Source organism: Epinephelus fuscoguttatus, linkage group LG10, assembly GCF_011397635.1.
Source record: "Epinephelus fuscoguttatus linkage group LG10, E.fuscoguttatus.final_Chr_v1".
Taxonomy (NCBI): Eukaryota; Metazoa; Chordata; class Actinopteri; order Perciformes; family Serranidae; genus Epinephelus; species Epinephelus fuscoguttatus.
In genome coordinates, this window is record NC_064761.1 from 9,707,687 (window position 1) to 9,727,275 (window position 19,589).

Sequence of the window (19,589 nt, forward strand, 5' to 3'; positions counted from 1 at the left end):
TTGTGGTTAGAGTATCATATTTCAAAAATACAGGCTGATTTTTTTATGCGCACATGTGCCCCTAAATATTTTTTACAGTTTGCACACATCTATTTTTAGTCGCAAATGCGAGTGAAACGCTCCCACTGTCGAGCCCCACATTTGATCATTATATCCCCAAAAATCATCAAATGCCATGTACTGTGACACCTGCCATAGCGCCGGTCACTGAATGTTGATAGTTTGTCTGAGTGAGTGGAGGGGGGCGTGGCTTAGCCATAGGTCAGTTGTGTCCGTACACTTGACATAATACTACAGCTAATTTGCCATATGTAAAAACAAAAGATGCCGCACATCATTGAACGTTAGCTAGCTCACCTGATTGCACGGGGATTCGTTGGTAACAGTTGGCCTATCATTAATGTTGTGTACTGTAAACTAGATATTACTATTGTGTGCCAATTATCTTTGGTGATAATATGTAAGATTCATGTTAATCTGTGTTTTCAGACACATTTTACTTTTTGAATTAAAAAAAAAAAAAAAAAGTAAAATAAAAACTTTGTTTAAATCATCAAAAGGTAATTTGGCGCCCCCCTGCAATAACTCAGAGGACCACCTATGGGTCACTGACCGCCTGTTGAAAACCCAGGGTTTAGAGGACAGTGGCTTAAAATAGCATTTGCCATGACAAACTGACTGCAGCCTAACATTCCAAATGACACACCTCATGCGTAGCAAATGGAAGTCTTGGTGTGATCATTACATCAGTGATGGCAGTGAATAAATAGCTGACACACATACTCTGTGGCACACGCACGTATGTATGTACACACATTAACACACTGTGTGAACTTAATGTCCCATTAGTGGGCTAACACTAATGAGAGCTAACTGCCATTAGCTTGGTAGTAGTTTACCAGCTGGCTCCGGGAGTAGTCCACAAGCTTTTAGCAAGGATTTACTTTTCTGTGCCACTTTCTGGTTTGACCAGGTCTATACAAGGTTCCTGTAAAAAGGATGGGTGTAATTCTGTTATTTTAGGCAAGGCAAGGCAAGTTTATTTGTATGGCACAATTCGACACAAGGTGATTCAAAGTGCTTTACAGAGACACTGAAAGCAACAAGACACAATTTAAAACAATAAAAACAGTCAATTAAAAAGGGAATTAGAAATTGAATGAAAAGAATGACAGTGATAATAAAATACAGTAACATAAAATAAAAACAGGCTCAATACATTGCATCTAAGAGCAGTAAGAAGTAGAATAATTAAAGGCATAAATCAGCAGTGTGTAGTTAAAAAGTACAGGCAGTAGAATACAGCAGGTAAGTATTTAATCTAAGAGTACGCTTCAGTAAACAATAGTGTTTTTAGCCCTGATTTAAAGGAGCTGACAGTTTGAGCAGACCTCAGATCTACAGGAAGTTTGTTCCACAGGTGAGGAGCATAATAACTGAATGCTGCCTCACCTTGCTTGGTTCTTGTTCTTGTAACACACAACAAACCAGTTCCAGATGACCAAAGGGGTCTGGATGCTTCGTAGAGAACCGGTAGATCAAGCATGTATTTTGGTCCGAGACCATTCAGGGCTTTCTGGACCAGCAGTAAGATTTTAAAATCTATTCTTTGACTCATAGGAAGCCAGTACAGCGATTTAATGACTGGTGTAATATGGTCCAGTTTCCTGGTGTTTGTAAGTACTCTGGCGGCAGCGTTCTGAATCAGCTGCAGCTGTCTGATTGATTTTTTGTTAAGGCCTGTAAATATGCCATTGCAATAATCCAACCTACTAAAAATGAATGCATGAATAAGTTTTTCCATGTCTTGTTTAGACAGAAACCCCTTAATTCTAGCTATGTTTTTTTTGTCAGGTGGTAATAGGCAGATTTATTGATAAACTTTAAATGGCTGTTGAAGTTCAGGTCTGAGTCAATAATAACACCAAGATTTCTGGCTTGATTTGCAGCTGTCAATGACATAGAGCCAAGGTGAGCGCTGATCTTTGCCCTCTAATTTTTAGGGCCAAAAATGAACACCTCTGTCTCCAGTCTTTGATTTGATGAATACAGTTAACCAATGAGAGTAAGGGACTGTAGTCATGTGATGACACTGGGATATAGAGTTGTGTGTCATCGGCATATGTATGACAGGAGATGTTGTGATGTTCCATAATCTGGGCTAGGGGTAGCATATAGATGTTGAATAGAAGTGGTCCGGGAATGGACCCTTGAGGAACCCCACGTGTGATCGTAGTTCGCTCAGATTCATGGTTACCAATTGACACAAAAAAGTCCCTATCTTGTAAATAAGATTTGAATCATTGTAACACAGTGCTGGTGAGTCCCACCCACTTTTCCAATCTGCTAAGTAGTATATCATGATCAACTGTATCAAATGCAGCACTGAGATCTAGTAATACCAGGACAGAGGATTTGCATGCATCATTATTCTGATGAATATCATTTAAGATTTTGATAAGTATAGTCTCAGTGCTGTGGTGTGGCCGAAATCCAGACTGAAATGTGTTAAAAAGATTGTTTTGCATCATAAAAGTATGGATTTGCTGGAAGACAACCCTTTCAATGATTTTCCCCAAAAATGGCAGATTTGATATTGGCCTATAGTTACTAATCGTTGTGGCGTCCAGATATGATTTTTTCAGGAGAGGTTTTATTACTTAGAGCTCATGTTGCAGAGAAGGGGTTTCAATTTTGTTGATTTAAAGGACTTTTTTTTTTTTTTTTCTTAAACTCCTCAGCTTGCAGACAGACCATGATGTAACCCACAATACACAAGATGTATGTGTATCACTGGGCCTGGGGGCTAGATCATTCTCATTCCTAGGTCATGCTGCAAACAACATCAACATAGCCACAGTGCTGCACCATGTGTTCTCTTTTTTCCAGGAACCCTGGTGTTATTTACCACTGATATACTGCACTAGAAAGCAGAAATAGTAAATCTGACAGGTTGTCTGCTGATATTAAAAACATGTTGAGTGTGTAATAAACCATATGTGCTCTGACATTATTACAATAAGCAGACAATCCTTTTTTTTCTTCTGTAATATGAGACTCTGACATTTGTTATTACACAGACCATCCTCCAGCACAACAGCTGTGGCCTGTGGCCACGACATGGTCACATTATGGCTCCTGAAAGCACTTAGAGGCCGTCTGCAGACTTACAGTCTTGGTCTTCAGAGGGGCTTGTGGTCGATCTGTAATAGTCAAGGTTTATATGACATAACTGCAGATGTAATAATATTTATAGAAAGATGGCTGGTGTGTTTATGGCTGCATATTATACAATAGTGACTTCTTTATGAACCAAAGTCACTATTATTGCACTATTATATATTATTATCTTATTTGATAGAACATTCACAAAAACACAGATCTACATAGGGATAGAGAATGTAAGTGTAAGAATATAAACGCAAGAATAAAAAAAACAAACAAACAAAAAAAACAGCAGTGAAATGACAACTACAGAGATGTATTACTACAATAGATATACTTATGATGGTGGTGCAAATTTAGGTGATTTACAGTGCAGGTAGTGCAATGTAAGATGATTAAATTAAATATCTCACTAAATACAAATCCAAAAAGGCAGTCTAGTTCAGCACCCTAAAGACAGGTGAGCAGATGAGTATCAGTCAGTTCAGTCCATTCAAACCTGCTGTTACTGGGAGTCGACAAAAGACTTCCTCAGTCTGTCTATTGAACAGAACCGGGAGAGAAGTCTGCCACTGAACATACTCCTGTGCTTGGTGGGTGTGCTGTGCAGAGGGTGGTGGGCATTATCTATGAGCAGTTTGTTAAGAGTCCTCCTCTCCGTAACTGATATAAGGGAGCCCAGCTCTGTGCCAACTCCAGAGCCAGCTCTCCTCACGAGCCTGTCCAATGGAGTAGCATCCCTATTCTTGAGGCTGCCATCCCAGCACACCACAGTATAGAAGAACTCTGGTGACGGAGCATCAGCAGCTTAGTGGGTAGAGCAGGCGCCCCATGTACAAGGCTGTTGCTGCAGCGGCCCGGTTTCGAATACAGCCTGTGGCCCCTTGCTGCATGTCATTCCCCTCTCTCTCTCTCCCCCTTTCATGCTTACTTGTCCTGTCCATTAAAGGCAAAATGCCCCAAAAAATATCTAAAAAAAAAAAGAACTGGTGACAACTGACTGGTAGAACATCAGCAGAAATTTCCTACAGATGCTGAAAGACCCCAGCCTCCCTCTCGATCAAAACCAATTGCAGATGGCGTCTGGTCCTCCAGAAATCCACCACCATCTCTTTGGTCTTGAAGGTGTTCAGCTGTAGACAGTTTGACCTGTACCATTTCATGAAGTCCTCCGTCAGTCTCCTGTACTTGCCCTCTTGTCCACTTCTAATACACCCCACGATTGCAGTGTCATCTGAGAACTTCTGCACGTGGCATGACTCAGAGTTGTACTAAAAAGGGTAAACAAGACAGGGGAGAGCACGGTCCCCTGCGGTGTGCCAGTGTTGCTGACCACAGTCTCAGAGCAGCAGTCTCTCAGCCTGACATACTGTGGTCTCCCTGTGAGTATTTGCAATCCAGGTCAAGTGGACATCTGAAGCATCCTGAAAAAAGTGAAGAGAAATCAACATTTTATTTAACTCCATTGATATCTCTTTTTATTGACCTATTCCTGCATTACTGAGAATGTGGCAGCAATATGTTATCAATCACCTGCTTTGTTTTGAAACTCTGACAACAGTGAGTCCAGTAAATGTCATTTTTAAGCTGACAGAGCCATAAAAACCTGTGAAACAAACACAGGTGGTATTTTAAGCTTCAAGACAAAAAAGGAAAAATGTGTCCTTGTGCGCATGTATCCATCAGTGTCACGTCGTTAATCACATGGTCAGAGCAGCTCCCATTAAGCCAGATGTTCATGACTTCTCGACAAGTAGAAAAAAAAAACTCTGCAGACCACTTAATTTTCCTCCACACCTGCACAAATATACAAAAAAGAAAGCACATAAATTGGACACAGATTGAAGCATGCACACAAACACACACAACACACTGGCTCATCCATCATCGAGCTCTCGCCCCATAAGATCAAAGAGGTGAATGCAGCCATCCAACAACAGTGGCTCTGATATGTATCTAAACCTGTGTGCTGTTCCACACGTAGCCTCATCACAGCTCATTATTGCCCGCCATGACTGATTCATTGATGAGGTCTATATACAAACAATCACAGCAGTTGCCTCTCTCTTTGCCTGCACCAGCATCATGTGTTCTGTGCTATGGGTCATTAAATTAAAGCTGGTATAGTCTACTCCTTTGTTTGGCCTCGATATGCTAATTGTCACAGCTGAGGGCGCATAATGAAAGTAGTGCTTACAGTAATCCCTGTGCAATCTTCCATTATTGGAGTCAGCCAGTGTTTAAACTGTCATGCCAGATGAAACTCCTCAAAGTTAACAGCTTTCATAGAACAACTGTTGTAGTCCTCTCTGGGGCCTCATGTGGAGAGGCTGGGCTGGAGGAGCCTGCATGATAGGTGGATCTGTTGTGAACTGAAAAATTCTGCCTTCAGTTGCAGCCACATCACGTCTGTGGCCATTTCATTAAAAAGCTGCTGGCTGACGAGAAGGGATGGAAAATTGTAAATACAGCTCTAGTTTCAGTTCAGTCAGGAAGACAATACTTTTCTTGCTCAGACAGTAAGTTTTCTTTCTCACCCTGCCACTCACTCCTTGCACCCGTGCTCATTCACTATCTCCAGGTGTCATTGTCTGGTTGCCTCCACCTCCACATCACCACCTAGTCTGCCCCAGCAGTCAGCAGCCTCAGAGTCAGCAGGCACCACCACCACCAGTATTTGGACTCCATGGGGGTATTTATCCTGCTGCCGCTCAGATGTGCCTCGATCACAAAATGTCTCCCTCTGGTGTCCAAGTGCTAAAGACTTCTGTTAAATCTCAATCAGCACAACTCATCTGTTAATCTTACATATTCTGTATAAAATACCATCTTTACTTCATTCTTCTGTCTCTCCTGATTAACTTGGCTACAGTACAAAAAAGCTTTGTTTTCAGCAAGCAGTCTGGCTCAGTTCAGTTGATTACACATTAGAAAGTTTTTTTTTTCTGTGACAGAACTAGAACCACAGCAGTTTGCTGATTAGTCAAGAGAGAATTGTCACTATTGCAGTCTACAATGAGGATAAAAACAGAGTTCAGATGACATTTTTCGAAACAACTTTTTATGTCGGGGCTTCAGGACACTTTGATCACTACGGACAAGCAGTATGGAGATATTTTGTGGTTTCAATTCTGTGTTCTTTGACGTTTTAATCTGGGTCACTGTCAGCCATTAGGTGTGCAGTTGTGCTACTTCTCCCTCAGATCTCCGTAAGTGTTGTGAGGACTCTTAAACTTCACCAGAGCCTCCCTTGGCATATGGGTGAGTAGATAATGGCTGAATGTTCATTTTTGGGTGCACTATCCCTTTAACATACAAGTAATCTTTGAGAACAAAGTTCAGGAACGAATGGTGACCAACTAAGACTGTATGTGCTGTGCCCTACAACCTAGCACAGTAAGCCAGTTTAACATGTCACATTATCTGTAAAATGATCGAAAGCTAAAAATAAAGCTCCTATAATAGTCATCTGTGTTCCTGCTATTTCCATTGCAACAGATCGTGGCAATCCACAGAGGAGAGGCTAATGAGATGATAGCAGAAGAGGCTAAAATTAGCTAAGCTTTGCTTGGCATAGCAGGAGAACAACTAGAGTTACTAAAATAAAGAATTAAGGTTAAAAAAAGATGTCTCTCCATCTGTTCTATCACCTTCACTGAACTGCTTGGTGACAGAAGAAATAGAAAAAGTAAGACAGAAGAAGTCAGCAGAATTTTTGAGCTGAGCCCTTCAAAAAGGGGTGTGTTTGCTGCTCTGATTACATTTTTGCATTTGTGTGAGTAAATGCAACAATTTATATGCAATATACACTTTTAAATGCCTAATTTCCCCCAAATTTTTCAGCTTGACTCTAATCCTTTCTACTCACTTTTGTTACCAGGTCCTTTTCTCTATTTGTTTTCCACTGCAGATAGTACCCCCTCGCCATGCGCAACTGCGGTGATATCATCTTTGTTATCATATGTGTAGAATGTCCTGTGTCACATGACCAATCACTAGTCCGTAGTGTTTTAACTCTACCTGTTAGTATCTTGTTGTCACACTTGGAGCCTTGACTGAGAAGGTACAAAAAAAGTACCAGGTATCATCCAGAGCTTTTAGGAAAAGCTTGCTGATGGAAAACCAAAAAAGAGGGAGAGGGAGTAGTGTTGAGTAGAGCCATGCCAGACATTGCACTAGAAATGTAGCATAACATACCATTAGATGCTAGCGATGTGACTTTAGGAGTTAAAGTCTTGGTCAGTCAATTACTCCTTCACTTTTGTCCTGAACAACTTTAAAAAGATTGCTACATTTTCTACCATTAGGCAATTCAAGGTCACCAAAGGATGAATCCTAATAATTTTGCTGATCTCCTGACTTTTCGTCTAATGCCACCAAGTCAGTTTTCACACTGAGTGAAAAATCTCAGCATCTGCTATATAGATAAGCACAAATATATGGACTGACATGCATGCTTCCTAGACAATAACTTTGGTGATCTGCTGACTTTTCCTCTAGTACCACCATGAGGTTAAACTTTATAGTTTAATGTGAAATGTTCAGACAGCTATTGGATAGTCTGAGTGGGCGGAAGTTCGCTGCATAGATCAGCCTCTCATTGGGCGGAACGAGCCACCCGCTGAAGTCCCGCCCTACCACCTCCGGCTGCAGTTTTCAACACGTCCTTTACTAACTTTTGCGGTGTTTGATCTTGCGGGGATGTAGCCATTTTTCTGCCATGGTTTGCGTCCTGTAGATGATATTTTTGTGGGCGTGTTACACCAAAACCTGTTTTCCCCCAGCAGTATTTTTGCAAGTGCACCGTTGCTGTGGCACCGCCCAGAATGATTGTGATTGGTTGAAAGAAATACAAGCAGCCGGGGTGTTTTTTTCTCCAATCTTAAAGTGAGAGTCGGCCCAGCCAGACCTTTCTTTTCTTGAGAAAGGTCTGGTGAGCGAGACTAGCCATTGGATGGATTGCTATAGACTTTGGTACAGACACTGAGGTATCCCACAGGATGAGTTGTTATAATCGCACCTAAATTTGTTTGCATGCTAATGTTACCAGCAAAACAGCACCAACTTTGCCATTGTGAACATGTTAACTTGCAAATGCAGCTCAAAGTACAGCCTCACAAAGCTGCCAGTGTGTTTGGGACTCAGTTTTTTTGTTATTAATAACACCCACCATAAAATTTTAGTCAGTCCCTGCAATGAAACTTTTCAATATACTTTCTATTGATACTGGAGATTCAGTTATTTACATTACATGGACGTGTTTCTGTGCTTGTGTTCAGCTGATATAATTGGCTGATTATATTGTACAGATGTACCTAATTACCTAGGAAGTCAGTGTATTTGGTGCAGTCAGAATTTTAGGTACTTATTTACCATCAAGCCAGAATGTTTCCTCTCAGTGTATAAGCAGAGGTCCTTGGTGCCTGTAGTCCTACCTGGTAAATGATCACCAGCTTCCACTGACCATTACAATTACTTTTCCTCCCTTTGATTTTATTTTTCTGTTTCTCATTCAAAAGAGAGTGAAGGTGTGGGATGGAAAGATGTACTGACCTTGTTGTAATGGTAGAGGTGCCATGCTGAGGCAGAACGGGGTGAAGAAGTTAATCCTGCTCTGCTGCGCCTGTTGCCATTAAAAGTGCAGTGATGCATATGTGAAATGTAAGTTCTCTCAAGACCTTACTGAAAATAAAGCACAGTAAACAAGCTGATTCAAAATGTAATAATGATGTCAGCTGCCCTTTGATTTCCACATCCTGCCTGACAGTTCTACTTGTTAAGTGTCTCTCATGATGACAGATGCAGTTCTTGACCACATGAGGCATGCAGTCACCATGTGCTAGCTGTTCTCTGCCTAACTGATGGGAGTGAAGTAGATGGCTTATGTAGGTCTCAACTGTCCCTTTGCTGAGGAGCTGTGAGATCAGTGGGGATGAGGAGATGTGAGCGGAATAATTTATAGAGCCTAAGCCACTTTACGGAGCCTATTCCCTGTCACCTTCTGTGGTTTATGGGGGTCCATATCCCCTGCTCTGATGGTGCCTTGGCTCTTCTTGACCTTTGGAGCCATTTAATAAATTGTAAATTTGATGTGACTCACACCTGCATACATTAAACCCACTGCCTTTTATGCTATAGTGATTGTTACCTGAAATAATTTGTAATGCTGCTAATCTTATCAGCTATCTTGTTTTGGTCAAAACAGCAACTTGCAGTAAGGCGTCGGCTGTGATGTTTTGCTTTGGAAACAACACACTGAAAACCTCCAGTGCAAAACAGAAAAGGATTTCTAGCCACAACATGACCTACAGACAAAGGTATTCTGAGGCATCATTACAATTACAGCTGGACTCAACTTAATTTTATACTAACACTAAGGCAGTGGTGGGCGGTATGACCAAAAATTTGTATCAAAGTATTATTCATTGCATGACTCGGCTCCTATATACATTCACAGTGGCTAACTCTACGGTCAGGAATACATTAAAGAATAAAACTTGGGGCATCAGTGGCTTCGTGGTAAAGCAGGCGCCCCATATACAAGGCTGTTGCCGCAGCTGCCTGGGTTGGACTCCAGCCTGTGGCCCTTTGCTGGATGTCACTCCCTCTCTCTCTCTCTCTCCCCCAAAAATATCTTTAAAAAAAAAAATTGATGCCATCATGTACTGAAGGCTTTGATTACAAACAAATAAATAAAATAAAATAAAAACAAATAGATATGCCAAAAACTTTAACATTACGTTCTCTTCAAAACAATATATTTTGAGATTGTTGGGTTAACACAGTAACTAAAGCCTTCAGTATAAACACAATGACATTAAATGGTTTTATATTCTATGTCCATTTAAACGCCACAATAAATGTTGGCATTGTATGTTTCTACAAACCATGAATATGTTACATTTGTATGTTATTATGTTGTCGATACGTTGAAAGTTAGTGTTTCAACAATGCTGTGATCAACATGTGGTTAGATTTAGGCACAAAAACAGCTTGATTACTGATAGGGAAAGGTCATATTCTGGTTTAAAATAGCCACATTTAGTAGTACAATCCTGGCTGGAAATGCAAAAATGTCTTATTTAAAAAAAAAGAACACTGTTTGTGGCACTGTCCCTGCTGCAAACATATGACAGGTCACTAAAAACACCCAAGAGGCTAAAAATCTTCTGGAAAACTAAGCAATGTCTCACTAAAAAAACAACCAGTTTTGTTGTTTGTTGGTCTTGTAAAGTGGTCTGCAGTTTGGCAGGAGTCTTGATATCAGGCCATCCGCCATTCCCTCCACCCTGAAGTCAGCTCATAAATTATCTCACTTTAGAAACTTTACATTTGTACTTTTAAGAGGTGTCATATTAAAGTATCTGTGGTTTGCACACATATACAATGCCAATATTTTCTTCTCAGTACAATATGGCACTAAACTATTATACTCAATGTATTTAAGTATTCAAATTCAAACATTGTATTGCACAAGTGAGAAACAAGCCTAATATTAATTTACATTATGTTTAAGTATTTTTGCTCTGATGAGACATACCACTGTAATCAAAAGGTTACTCTCTATTACTGTACATATGGTAGGCTAATATGATACATTACACTTGGAAAAAAACATGTGCAAGACAATCTTTTTCTGAACCTGAACAAAGTATACTATTTATGTAAACATAATTATAGGTAGCAGATTAGAAACTGCCCATATGGATCCATTCTGGAGCAATAGGTCATTTTTGGAACAACTGAACTGTTTTGTCTTGAGGACTTGTTTGGTCAGTGTGTTTGTGAGTGTGTTTTATTTTTTTACACCTCAGGGCACCAAGAGAAAAGTCACCCTGTTGCTGGTTGAGGAGTGTCAACTTGCAGGACAAACATTTCCCCTAAAAGCTAATTTCTACTCCCTTTATGTACGAAAATAGATACGTCCCTTTCAAATGTCGTAAACGTCACTGCCCTCATATTTCTGTGCGTCCTTTATGATGGCATAGATAATGGATGGCATTAGAGGGCAGAGTCAAAAGTTTCACACAACAAAAAACAAGGCGACAGTGGAGGAGGTCGTAATATTGTACATTTAAATTAAGGCAGCATTGTAGACAGCAGTAGTCTGTGCAGTCATTATATACATCCTGACATGAGGACGGAAAATTCTTGTCAATATATTACGATCTATCTCATTCCACAGTTACGTAAATTTCCTCGTTGTCTACTAAGGTCGTATCTTGATTGAACTACACTACACTGCCCCCACCATCTCTGGTGCTCAGTTTTGTCTGTATCCATAAGCTTTAAGGAAACTTGCACAAATATGGGCAAAATGAATGTAGACTACAGACAGAAGGCTCTGTCCGTCTCTGTCATTGTCACCGTCCCCATCTCTGTATCTTATTTTAAACACAAATAAACTGCATTAGCTGGATATATTTTGGGGCAAATGTATTGCTGTGGTAGTGGTACGCACCATCTAGGGATCAGAGATTTTTAGATTTCCAGTGAGATATATCACATTACAAAATACATAACATAACATTCATTATATGAATTGACATGTTTTTCTTTGGCTTCTTAATCAAACATGTGAGGTTACTGCACCATTAAGAAAACTCTTTGTACACCAGGGGTGTATAAAATCTTTTCTCAGTATGCCAAGGACATGAAACCATAGCCATTCAGCCATTTGCGTTACTGTTTTTATGTGCATTTGTTGCTGTCTATCTACAGGTTTTGTCTAAGGATTGAATAACTATGTTAAGCTGCTGCAGCACAAAATGAGATTCTCTTGTCGAATTTGAAAAGGCCTGTTGAGAGATGAGGCAGGCTTCTCAAGGACAATGTGAGTGTACCAGGAACACAAAGAGCCATCATCACCTTGTTCCTGTGTAAGCCTGGCTTCTGGTACTCGAATCAGATCCTGCTGTCCGGATAAGCGCAAGCTTAGCAGCAGGAGATTGCAGGAGACAAAATCTATAATCAACCCCTCGTTGACAGGAACCGAAAATACCTCTCACACTGTAAAATCCAAATGAAATGACATCACATCTTCATGTCTGGTACAGCACACGTATCTGGTCTAACAATCACTTGCCTTGTGTTTTGCAAAAACACGTATTGGCAGATAGGTACAAATTTGAGATACCTAAATGCACTTAGTTTCATTTCACCACTAATGATAAATGTGCCGTCTCGTTACTAAGTACAGCACCTAAGCATTTCCTTTGTATACTATTTTATACATCTACTCCACTACATCTCAGAGGTAAACAGTGTAGTTTTTCTCCACTGCATTCGTCAGACAGCTTTAGTTACCTTTAGCATTAGAATTTTAACCCCCTTCCTGGCCAGTAAAAACAATGCATTTCAAGACGTTTTGATTTTGAATGTTCGTGATGAACTGAGGGATATGTCTTGAGAAAATTCTCCCTCTGAAGCTAAATAAAAACTAAAATAAAAGTGAAACTTATCTATGCTCTCTTCAAAGCCAGACTCCATTGACAAAAACAGTAATTCTACCTTGCTGAACACAGGAGGTGCTGGTCTACTGCTGCCTCAATATGTGGTTTGTTTGCACAAGCTGTGTGAGAGTTTGTCAACACATGTTTTGATATAGTTTTGCTGTTGTTAACGCAGTCACCAAAGACTTAAATTCATCAAAAATGTTCTCTGTTTTTGCATTCTTCCTTCACCGTACAAACAAGCAAGAAAAACAGAGTTTTCTTCACAAATTCAACGTAACAAGGGGCGTGGGGAGTTATTGATATACAAATGATTATTTGGGGGTGAAATTTTCTTTTAAGTATATTTTCCTTATTTTACTACTTTTACTAAAGTATGGTTTAGAAAGCAGGACTTTGTGGAGTATTTTCACAGTCTGGTATAGTTTCTCAGGATGGCATTGCTTTGGCCTCTAGTACTACCGTAAGAAACCTCGGAGTAATATTTGACCAAGATTTGTCTTTTAACTCCCATTTAAAACAAATCTCACAGACTGCATTTTTTCATCTGCGTAATTTTGCGAAAATTAGGCCTATCCTGTCCCAAAGAGATGCAGAAAAATTGGTCCACGCTTTTGTTACCTCTATGCTGGATTACTGTAACTCCTTATTATCAGGTAGCTCTAATAAGTCTTTAAAAACTCTCCAGCTAATTCAGAATGCAGCAGCACATGTACTAACAGGAACTATGAAACAAGATCATATTTCTTTTGTTTTAGCTTCTCTGCACTGGCTCCCTGTAAAATCCAGAATTGAATTTAAAATGCTACTGTTAACTTGTAACGCTCTAAATGGACAGGCTCCATCATATCTTAGGCCTAGTCCACAGGAGCACGGGTATTTTTAAAACCGAACTTTTTTGGCCTCCAAAAAAATCTGCGTCCATACGAGTGGTGTAATAAAAATACCTCCGTCCACATGACACTGCAAATTTCACTATCAAGCAATGTAATACACATGCCAAAGCAGTAGGTGGCGATATAACTCGTAATTGTAAGGCGATTGTAGCCAATCGTCATTACCAGAAAAACAACAATCTCTGACCCCCCCCCCCCCCACAACACCCACTCAGTAGAAAGAACTCCAGAGTGTCGAAATCAGTCTGATGACAGATTCTGATTCCTCAGCAGCTCCATGAGAATCACTGTGCCATCATGTCACTGAGTAGCGTTAGTTGTATGATACAGCCACAAAGTGCTGATATGCTGCTAAATAGCAGCAGTATTTTGTTTAGGTCCATCCTCAAATCGTCTCTCGCACACACTGGATCGGGTAATAACGCAGCTGTTTTCTGTTTATGTCGCACACTGTGACATCATACAATGGAGACAAGACAAAATAACTGCGGTTATCCTGTCCACACGACTGCTGACATCGGACTTTTCAAAAAAGTTGACCCTGGACTCTGGTTACAAATAACTCCGGTTACAGGGGCCCAAAACTGCAGTTACGTGTGGATGAAATGCCAAACAGTGAGCAAAGAGTCACGGTTTTATAAATACCCGCCTTGGTGAGGACAGCCCCTTAGAGAGCTCATAGTGCCCTATTATCCCACTAGAACACTGCCCTCGGAGAACGCAGGGTTACTCGTGGTCCCTAAAGCTTCAGCTATCAGGCTCCTCTTCTGTCGAACCATCTTCCTGTTTCGGTCCAGGAGGCAGACACCGTCTCCACATTTAAGACTAGACCTAAGCCTTTCCTTTTTGACAAAGCTTATAGTTAGGGCTGGCTCAGGCTTGCCTTGTACCAGCCCCTAGTTAGGCTGACTTAGGCCTAGTCTCTCTCTCTCTCTCTCTCTCTCTCTCTCTCCTTTGCTAACACTCATGTGCTGTTACTGCAGCTCGCTAACTCAGCTCTACTGCATGTCACGAACTTCTTCTCCGGAGCCTTTGTGCTCCACTGTCTCGCAGGTTAACTTATGTTGCAGCGGTGCCTGGATAGTGTGACGTGTGTGGTTGTGCTGCTGCCATGGTCCTGCCAGATGCCTCCTGCTGCTGCTGTTATCATTAGCCATACTTCTACTGCTATTATACACATATAATTATTGTCACATACATATACTATCATATATTAATATAGACTTACAACATATTGTACCACAACAGCCAGAATTACTTAATGAATAAGAAATTAACTTAATTAATGCTGTTGTAAGCTATTATCATTACTGTCTGTCCTGCATCTCTGTCTCTCTCTGTCTCTCTTTATGTATCATTTTGTCATACGGATTACTGTTAATTTATTATGTTGATCTGTTCTGTACGACATCTATTGGATGTCTGTCCGTCCTGGAAGAGGGATCCCTCCTCAGTTGCTCTTCCTGAGGTTTCTACCGTTTTTTTTCTCCTTTAAAGGGTTTTGTTTAGGGGAGTTTTTCCTTATCTGCTGCGAGGGTCCAAAGGACAGAGGGATGTCGTATGCTGTAAAGCCCTGTGAGGCAAACTGTGATTTGTGATATTGGACACTAGAATTGATTGACTGATTGATTGATTTACTCGAGTAAAGGCTCTGGATACTTCTTCCACCACTGTTTATCATTCAGAAGACCATTTGTCAAACTAGCATTATGATCTCTTCTCTGATTTTTTTTTATTTTTTATCTTGACCTCACTGTTTGAATTCACCCCTCTTTTAAAAGGGGGCCTCTGGCAGCACTCCATGCTTTATATGTCTTCATATGTTGTTCTACAAATCAGAAAGGTATGTTTGTGCTTCAGCTGCTCTTAGATCACTTAGTGAAAAGAATCCAAGCTGCTTTTAGGCATCAAATAAAAAGAAAAATGTTCAGGGTTACAGATTTAGATATGAGGTCATGTGTTGGGAGACAGAGAGAAGTGAGGAGGAAAGTGATACCTATTTCCATGCATGCATTTATCAAAGAGTTTTCCACCAGACTTTGAATTTACATGTGCTTGCCATTAGCTTAATCTGATTTATTTATTACCTGGGAGTAAGGCTACAGATGTTGAATCCGTTTCTTCTCTTAGGTTGAGATAAATGAGCAGATTAAAGCAAACAACACAGCTCGTTCTCTCCAAAAGGCCTCACAGTGCTTCAGTGCTACAAAGAAGTGACAAGGGATGATGATCTGAAGATATAAGAGCTTCCTAATTCAAAACAATATGGTGTACGTTAACCGTCATTTAAGTTTAAATGGTCTATTTAATATTGGATTCATACTGAAAATTCTGCTCTGGCATTTGCTCCTCTGCCGGTTATTTATTCTCCTGACAGTGTTGCAGTGCATAAAGCTGCTGCAGTTGTAAACTGTGGAATTATATAGACAGTGGCAGCCAGGGCTGTTTCAAGACACTCTGGGGGCCCCAGGCAAGAGGCACCAAGTAAAGAACAGTCCCTAAAGTGTGGTGAGGTTTGAGAGAAATGTGAATGGCTCATTTCTCCTCTGACACATCACATACCTGTGTGCCGCCACGGCTCGGCTGTTCAGGTACTTCTGGGCAGTCATGATGCCAACAAAAAAGGAAATTATTGGACCTGGAGCCTTCCCCGTGCCGGTAAGCCCTTATCTTGCGTCGTATTTGACAGGAATAGGGGTCTGTGGACCCCGTTCAACCCACAACCAGCAGGATTCGCCTTTTGTTTCTGCTGCTGGTTGAAATCTGTACTCACACAGCGTGCTCCTGAATGATTTGTTTTGCTTACACAAAACTATTTTTAGTTGCAAATGTGAGTAACCGTAGAGCTCTGTGGAAAACAAATCACTGTAGCATATATAAACAAATCTATCCTACCAGTTAAAAGAAATAACTTTGACTGCTTAAAGATACTCAATCGCTCAGCTAATACCTGAAATGTCACTGGAAATCAAACCACTGCAGCAGCATATTGAGTGCCAGGTGGCCAGCACGCGCCGTTATTGGACGGCGCATGGACACTCACCCTCTTGCGATTGGACTCTGAACTTATCCCACAGTAGTGGTACCGTGAGGTACCGTAGCACTACGGTACTCCAGCAATGCTAGCGCGGGTGGCAACCAATCATGTGGGACATGGTCTCAATTTGCGTGACGCGTGAAAAGAGACAGAAATGCTGTGCAGTCCCGCACAATGCAGGACGTCTGGTCACCCCACTTAGGCACTCACAAGCAGCAGCTAGTAGGGGCCCCATTAGGGGGGATTCCAACGTGTTGTCGTTGTTGCAGTGTCTACAGGGGTTCCATCATATTGTCATTGATATGGACCAATGTCAGCCGTCTCTGGGGGCCTATCCCAGCTGACATTAGGCAAGAGGCAGGGTGCACCCTGGACAGGTTGCCAGACTATCACAGGGCTGACACATAGAGACAGACAACCATTCACGCTCACGGGCAATTTAGAGTCACCCATTAACCCAACCTGCATGTCTTTGGACTGTGGGAGGAAGCCGGAGCACCCAGAGAAAACCCATGCTGATACAGGGAACACATATGTTCTCCTTGTGAATTATTAGATGTTTTGAATCAAACTACATTTTGTTTCTAGAGCAGCAACAGTATTTTTTACACCAGGAAAGTTACTATATAAATAATATTCCTGACATCACAATACTGAGTGAAGCTTACATTTTATCAGTCACTGTGAGTCATTCCTCCTATCCTTTGTCCTGCTCCCTCTCTGCTGATGTGAATCACTGCATGCAGATAACATTAGCACTGGTAGAAGGAGAAAGGGATGTTTGTGTCAGCCAGTAGCTTTTTTTTATTTATTTATTTATTTTTTTTTAAGATATTTTTTGGGGGCATCTTTTGCCTTTAATTGACAGGAAAGCGAAGTGTGAAGTGGGGAGGGAGAGAGGGAGTGACATGCAGCAAAGGGCCACAGGCTGGAATCAAACCCGGGCCGCTGCGGCAACAGCCTTGTACATGGGATGCCTGCTCCTGATCCACTAAGCTACCAACGCCCCATCAGCCAGCAGCTTAGTTTAAAAGTATTTGCTCAATTTTACGATAAGTAGCAAACTAGTCTAAATTACCTTACATACAGAGAGCTGTTATTTTAGCTTACTGTAACAATTCGCTATTGGCCGAACTAGCATGTTGTCTTTGTCTAAAAGATCTGTGTTGGACCATGTATACAGTGTGTATTTTTTATGTATGCGTCATACAATTTCAGCGTTGAAAAACCAATCTGTGATGGTGGTAAACAGACCTAGTGGGAATTTGACTCCCTAAAGGTGGCCTTGGTGTGTTGTTGAGCTAGTTTGTGGTGCTTGTTTGGATAGAGGGATTCTGTTGAGACTTCCAGATGGCTGGACTTTCTGATGCCAGAAATTTGGATTGCCTCTAACTGTTGCTCAGCAGCAGATAAATAAAAGATCCTCTTTTCAGCTGTTGTGCCAGGTCCTATTCATTTTAATTCTGAACTTATCTCTCCCTCATTTCTTGACCAAGGTAATTATTATTAGAACTGTTCCGAAATGGCAAGATAAGTTCAGCTATTTATATGTTCAAATAAACACAAGAAGTTTGTACTCTGGAGAAAGGATCGACACTCAGTGAAAAACCTAAGCCCTATGATAAGCTAATATGGCAAGGCTTAACTATACAGACCAGTGAGCAGTGATAACTAACATGTCTTTGGGGTCATCGGGTGGGAACCTCCTTTCACCAGTGTTTCGTCTAGTTGGTCCCACGACACCTCCAGGAGGCTAGACAGTGATCTCTGGCGTCCCAGAGATACTCCCCTAATGCCAGGTCTCACTGCTCCCCTCCCCGCACCAACCCAATAACCTCCTTTACCTTACTTACACATGGCTTTCTCAGCCCAAATAGCACTGCCACCTTCAACCAAACCCAGGCTCTGTACATGCGAGCTCCAGGTAGAAGCAGTGCTGATACTACCTTTCCTAGCACATTCACCATACTCTATTTCACACGCTGCATAGCATAACTACAATATAAGCTAAAGTTAAAGGAGCTAAATGAACTTACAGGATCAGCAAGCACACTCACCTTGCCGCATGGCCTCAAACAAAATGGATTCAAATAGGCCACTCCCACACTTAAATACTTCCTCTTCCTGGATTTCCTCCTGAGAGGAAGTGGATCTCTCCACCTGATCTCAAGGAGTTATGTGCCCTGTTTAGTAGTTCCCCCTGCTGGCCCCCAACATTTTTTCTTCTCTTATAGATAAACTGGCTACATTTAATTGCTTCATCTGACATTTCCCTCACTGTCTTCCTCAAACTCTGTCCCCGCACTCCGAGTTCCCCCAGGAGCGAGACAGCTGATCTTGCTATGAATCCCCTACACCCCACTTCCACTGGACAAATCCTAGTCTTCCATCCTCGCTGCTCAGCTTCTGCTCCTAAGTCTGCATATCTAAGCTTTTTTCTTTCATAGGCCTCTTCCACTGAGTCTTCCCAAGGAACTGTCAGCTCAATGAAATAAACTATCTGTTGACTCAGTGACCACAACACTGAGTCAGGCCTCTGCCTGGTACAAACTATTTCCTGGCGAACAACAAGCTTTCCCCCTAAATCTACTTGCATTTCCCAATCACAAGCACCTTCTAGGCGGCCACACCCTTGCCTCCTCACTAACTTATCCCTTCTGTGTTTCTCCCCCTCATGGACAAACTGAATTACTAAACTCCTATCCTTAACACCTTCTGAATTCACCTGTCTTCGTTTCCCTTCGATGCCTGCAGCTAAACATTTCAACACCTGGTTATGTCGCCACGTATATCGGCCTTGTGACAAGCTAACTTTACAGCCTGACAAAATATACTTTAAGGTTGCAGTACCTGAACACAATGGGCATGATGGGTCCTCATTTACCCACAGTTTTAGGTTCTGGGGGGTTGGTATCACATCATATGTAGCCCCTACCAGGAATCTAATACGATTATCCTCCATACTCCACAGGTCCCTCCAACTAAGCTTCCTCCTCTCTACACTTTCCCAATTCAACCACTGTCCCTGTTTAGCCTGGG

General features: G+C 41.4%; 1 long non-coding RNA gene across 2 annotated transcripts; it reads right to left on the reverse strand.

Moving 5' to 3' along the window:
- Positions 1–4,223: 4,223 nt before the first annotated feature.
- On the reverse strand, positions 4,224–19,053 carry LOC125895541 (uncharacterized). 2 transcript variants are annotated; one of them, XR_007450184.1, is made up of 3 exons: positions 18,608–19,053; positions 4,699–4,962; positions 4,224–4,589 (listed from the first exon to the last, which is right to left on the reverse strand). It is a non-coding gene; the product is annotated as an uncharacterized LOC125895541 (long non-coding RNA). The 2 variants fall into 2 exon arrangements; XR_007450185.1 differs by lacking the exon at positions 18,608–19,053 and adding an exon at positions 8,719–8,768 and having other exon boundaries at positions 4,699–4,771.
- Between the last annotated feature and the right edge of the window lie 536 nt (positions 19,054–19,589).